Raw genomic sequence first — 6000 nt, forward strand, 5'->3', positions numbered from 1 at the left:
TTTATCATTTGGCGTCTTGGTAGACGTGTCACCACATCATGTTTTGGATGGTTTGGGATGTGGAAAGAGAGGACCTACCTGCAGTAATCACTTTGCCTATTTAGGGGTGAAAGGTCCCTCAGGGATATTGTTAAAGTGTGTTTACTTAGTTGCCATGGTTATGCAGTGACAGAGAGAAGATGTCAGACTGTATGATAAACACTGAAGCAAATAATAAGTTTGGGTTGCGATGGAGAGGTTGAATGTCCCATGTAGTGGTGGGCAAACTTTCATTTGTGAAATTGACAGATTGGCCAGGACGTTTGTGGATGAGGTATATATAAAAATGTGTATGTCAAATCCTTTAATTTAATTTTGAAAAAAACACACACATTCAATTCCATTTTATTTGACTTATTTTTACAACCCCTAAGTACTGAGTAGGTACTGGTAAATGTTTAAACAATGTGAAGATGTTTCATTTATTATTAAGTCCCTTGTATGTAATATTGGTGGATTGTGGGAGGAGGGGGCAGTTGATTTGTTTTTTGTTTTGTTTTTTTGCACTGTTATTCACATAATTTTATAGTATATAAAAGTTTTGTTTTATATATGTTTCTATTGTATTGCTATTTTCATTAATCAATTATATAATGGGTAAAAATAATTAATTTTAATTACGAGTAATGTAGAAAACTATTACAATTACTTTTAAAGGCACTAATTCAGCAACTTATGTATAAATGATTTTGTGAATTGCCAGACAGGAAGCATGATTGTACTGTAAACTCTTGTCTACAGTTAAGTGTTAGACAGGATGTGCTTCTGAAACTCAGCAAGCCCAAGAAGGAAACAATCTCTCTCTGTGTGAAGCATGTGGCAATCACTGACCAAACAATGAAACATTGCATTCAAGGGCCGGTTATTAAGACTATTCACTCCCTCTAGTGTTTGAGATCCACCAAGCCTGTACAAAAGACATTCTACTCTAGTGAAAAAACCCCATTCAATTAACACATCACTTCAGGGGTTGCAGATGAATCATTGTTCAAAGAATTTCATTTTAATCAGCAGACTGTACGTCCATGTCGTGTGCGTGTCAATAGAATGTTGCCAAAGGTCAGTCAAGCAGCAGCAATGTAGCTTCAAGTCTGGCTGACTTATTTGGCTTCTGATCAGAGTGACATGACCAAAAAAGGCCTTTTAGGCCACATACTTCTGCTGGGAAGCCTGCTTTTATCGCTTATTGATGAAATGTTGCAAAATACCACTAAAGGGTCACTGCGGGTTGGTGGGAAAACGCGGTGACGTAATAAACAGTGGGATAAGGCGAGGCTCAACACATGGGACCTTTGAATGTGAGCCGAATGATGAGGCCTCCCCTGTTTGTGTGATGATTAACCAATTCACCTACTCACACAGCTATGCGGAAAGTGTTGTAAAATGTTTGATCAGCGTTTGCAAACATTTACAAACCTTGACATGAGAGTGACAGCAGATAGATCATAGTTTGTACTACAAATGATGGGTAGAAGTGACACCGATTATTTCAACATCCTCGCTGAGCCGACCGTCTGAGCAAATAAGTATTTTGTATGACGAGGAGCAGCTTCAAAAAGAGGGTGATGAAGTCAAACAGGGTAAAAGAAAGAGACTGTTCCTGAAAATACTTTTGGTCTTTGCCAAGAAGCTGAGCTCTTACGTAAGCATGCTAATAGTCGCACTGGTCCTTCTTTGGTCTTCAGGGTCAACCTCTCAAGACAGAAAAGGCTGCGTCTCTGGAAAGGAGACTCCCTATGAGCTCATTATGAAGGCATCTCTTGTTTTGTTTATTTTTTTTCACCCATGCAATGTTTTCTCCTGACTTCTTCACCTAATCTGGTTTGTCTCTTGGGAATTGTCCCCCGCCTGCCCCTCTATATCCTGAACTGATCTCACTTCAGTTACTGACAAGTCTTCCTTATATGAGCAGAGAGGAGAGCCCCACGCGATGGTGCGTCATCCAAGCAATAACCTCATATTTAGTTTGCTTCTGGTTCAAAATGTCCTCTACAGTAGATGTGAAACATGACAGTTCAGCTACTTGGTGTGTGAAACACATGCACACGGTCAAATCCACTTGAAGTCTCCAAGATAACAGATGTGAAATAAAGAAAGTAAATGATGACATGTTGTAGTGTTTTCACTCAAGTGGACAGTCATTCCTTTCCTTTTTTTATAAACAGCTCAATATGCTCATTATGCTGCAAGAGGAATAGAGTGGACCCTCACTATTCGTGGGGGATATAGTGAGATGTCAATATTGATAACCAGTGAGAAGTAGGATGTGGATTAATTAACTAAATCCAAAATATTATTTTAAAAACTCTGATAAACATGCAATTTCATACTGTATTATACAGTCTGTTTTCCTTTTTAAAGAGAAAAAGGTTTCGTTTACCTTGACTAGTTTCAGTGTCGACTGCCGCCTTCCTCAGAAGCTGTCAAACTGCCAGTTGTGACGTGTCCTCTTATCAGCTGATGTTTCTGGATGTCTTTACAAAGAAAAAACAAAGACTGTATAGATTAGAAGAGACTTTTTTTTTTAAAACTATCTACTGTATTATTAGTGGATAAAGACTAGGGGCGGAAATAAGTGATATGCAAATCTGCGGGTGGCAATTTTTGTCATCTCTGTATATCAATTCATAATGCAATCATGTTTCCATTCACCCATTTTAAACGGCTATTTTTGGCCATTCTGCTAGCTAAACATGTCCACAGTGTGCTTGTAGCGACCAAGCCTGTGGAGTGTGTGCGTGCCATGTAGCAGACAAGTTTCTTAAAAATAGTCCATATAGAACATGACATAAAAACTTCTGTATTTCTGGAAAAAAAATGTTGAACATGCTACATGTGCATATCACATTCACGATTTATTGCCAGAAAAAAAGAAAATATTTTGTAGTGGGGTTGGTTACTTTTTAATAATAATAACAACTGCTAACCCTAACGTAAATACTACTTAAAACTTATTATTTACGAAGACATGTTACAGGGACACCAATCAATGTAATATGACACATATAATACTTTCCATGCACTAGCACTGTAGATAATTTTAATAATGTTCATAGCCAAGGTCACTGTTGTGTTTGTGTTAAAAAATAATAATAATTGTGACGATCTCTACTAAATTCTTCTAAGAACAAATTCCTTCCAACAAGAATTATCTTTCAATGAGTACTGTTTAATAAAGACATTTCAAATTGTTGAAATTATTCCCACTTGTCACTTGTGTTGTTCTGACTTCAGCATGTTGTAGTCTGTAACAAGCGGAGGCTGATCAGCCGTGGACGGTGATATTGGATAGCAAAAAATAAATAAAAAATTGAGAGCAAAACTGGGCTGGAAGTCTACAGGTAACTTGGCAAAACAAAAAAAAAGTGCTGCATAGGCATAACAAAAACAAAGAGGCGCCACCTTGTGGCACGGTGCCATACTATGTATTGTTACAAATTGCTTTATGCATGAGCATGATGTTACGCTAGGATCTTATTACTGAACATGATGAGCTGTAAACATCATATAAACCAACCACTCCTACAAGGAAAACCTTCAAATCCTCAAATTGGCACTTGCAGCTTTCCTTTATCGCTTGAATGGTGAAAACAAAAGGACATTTGTCTAGCGCTAACATACAGAGAGAGCCTCACCCAAACTCATGGGGACAATCCGCCCCAAAAACTCAACAGCATCACATTGGACCAGCCTTCATCTGAGGTCAGCGTCGGCTCTCAACAGAGCAGAAGAAGAAAATCCATGTCTGGTGTTAGAAAAGCAGATTGTATTACACACACCTGTCTACAGAAGAATAGTAGGGGTGACTGAGTGAAACAGGAATGTTTGGGAAACGTTTCCAAAATAATATTCATCCTTGCAGCTTCATCCCGTGACATCAGAGGATGAGACCATAATCTCCGAAACCCTTTTGTGTATGCGTGTGCAGTGTGTGCGCGTATATTCAGGTGATGTAACCCAATAAGAGGATGGTTTTATTACAGACTTCTTACTGACTTGATCTTCTCTTTTTGCTTGGGGATTACATTTAAGGTAGTCAACAATGGCCATTATTACATGCAAGAATTTTTGTATAATGCCAACATAATGTCTTGTGAAATTCCACCTCCTGGAACACCCCCCACCACATTTTATGCAGAAAATAAACCAAACATTCCTGTGAGCTGGACTGCTGAAAGATCTCATGCGAGCCGTTTTCCTGCCAAGAAAACATATGAATAAAAAAAAGGGACGTACAAAGTTGGGAGGCAAAAATCACAGCAGAAAGGAGTGTGAGCATGCTGTGATAGAGATGATTCAACGGTGGCAGCTGTTCATTAGAGTGATTTACTGTGCTCTCGCTTCAACTGATTCATTCCGGGCCTAATGAAAAGGCAAACATGTAGCAGCTCTGTGGGAAATGTTTGCTAAGCTACTTTAGCATTACGGAATAGTCAGAGGGAGGGCAACTACATCACACACTATGCAATAGTTAGAATAATGATGTCCAATATTTCTGTAACCAATTTGTACAGTCCTCATAAGTCCGAACAGTAATGCTATACAAGACATTAATATCAGTAGTATCACAAAATAAAAGGTGTCCTGGCGGGTCCACCAACAGACCAAAACATAGAGGTGTGAATTTTTAGGCTGCAATGGCATCAATTATTATATGATGTATTACAAGCCGGTCATCATTTTGAAGCCTTTATCTAAAAGTCAAACTATTACAAATGATTGCTTTAAGCATAGTGTAGGAGTAGAAGTAGAAAAAAGCGGAAACACCACTGTGATCAGGACAGGCACGAACGGTGGTGAGGAGAGATGTGGGTGCGAATTTTGGTGACGATTCATGTTTAGCTTTCGGACATTTACAGTTGTGCTCCTAAGTTTATAGAACTCAAGCGTACGTAAACTTTAAAGCACAACTGTATATGTAATTTGTTATTAAATATACATACATAATGTTCGCTTAAATGTAAAATAGCATTAATGAAAGTCACCTTCACCCCCCCAAAAAATAGTACACGTCAATGCTAACAAGATCCATCATATAGTATAACTGCACGTCATCCAATGACAGAAAAAATATATGGCTGTACCGGTCATCTGTGCAAGACTTTTTTGTTTTTGTTTTTATGCGACCATAAATCAGTTAAGTTTTGCTTATACAAGACAGGGGGGCTGATAGTTACGTAATGTCGTGTCCTGTGCTACTGCAAATAACTGTCCCACAGTGTGTAGTATAGGAAGCATGTGTTTTCAATTTATAATCTAAAATTATGCGCACAGATTTTACGATGCATCCCCAAGCCTGAAAGGCTGCTTCTAAATTACTTCGTGTGATATTTGTGGGGACAAAAACTGATTCTTAAAAAATAATAATAATAATAATAATATCCATTCATCCACCTTCAATACGACTTATGCTGTTCAGGGCCACGGGGTTTAAGTGCTTATCTCAGCTAATGTCGGACAAAAGGCGGTCTCTCTGCTTTCCTGTTACTGCTCTCCTTGTCGCTTCTCTTCTGTGTAATGCACAAATTCTGCCTAACAACAGGGAAAGTGTTTGTGACAAATACAGTATGTAAACAATTCTGTTGATCCATATTGCTCTGAGAATGTCTAAATATTTGCTGTCAGCTCTCTGTCAGTCACTTTTTTGTTTCACTTTTTCACATTTGTCTGCCTGGTTTATGATATTTTGTTCATTGGTCTATCAGCATTATAAATCGTCATATTCTGCCAAGCAACAAGTGGAAGTGTCTGATCAGGACAGGAAAGAGACCCTGTGCAATTCTGTTGATGTTGTGAAAGTTTAAGGTTGCACATTTTAAGTGTCCCCTAATTCATAGAAGTGATTTTTTTCAACGCGGCAAAATTTGATGGGGCTGGAAGGATGTGAAAAATAAGATGCAGACTTGCCAGCTGTGGAACAATTTTAAGCGTTGTAGTTAATCTTATATAACACCGTCCATA

At 38.3% G+C, this 6000-nt stretch overlaps 1 long non-coding RNA gene across 1 annotated transcript in view; it reads right to left on the minus strand.

Annotated features, from left to right (window-relative positions):
* LOC144034668 (uncharacterized) overlaps positions 1 to 3787 on the minus strand; it is a 45929-nt gene extending 42142 nt beyond the window's left edge. Inside the window, exons 1-2 of the long non-coding RNA XR_013288263.1 lie at positions 3675 to 3787; positions 2420 to 2513 (exon numbers count right to left, since the gene is read on the minus strand). This is a non-coding gene — a long non-coding RNA (uncharacterized LOC144034668). The remainder of the gene's footprint in view (positions 1 to 2419; positions 2514 to 3674) is intronic.
* Between the last annotated feature and the right edge of the window lie 2213 nt (positions 3788 to 6000).

The sequence above is a fragment of the Vanacampus margaritifer genome, chromosome 1 (assembly GCF_051991255.1).
Source record: "Vanacampus margaritifer isolate UIUO_Vmar chromosome 1, RoL_Vmar_1.0, whole genome shotgun sequence".
NCBI lineage: Eukaryota > Metazoa > Chordata > Actinopteri > Syngnathiformes > Syngnathidae > Vanacampus > Vanacampus margaritifer.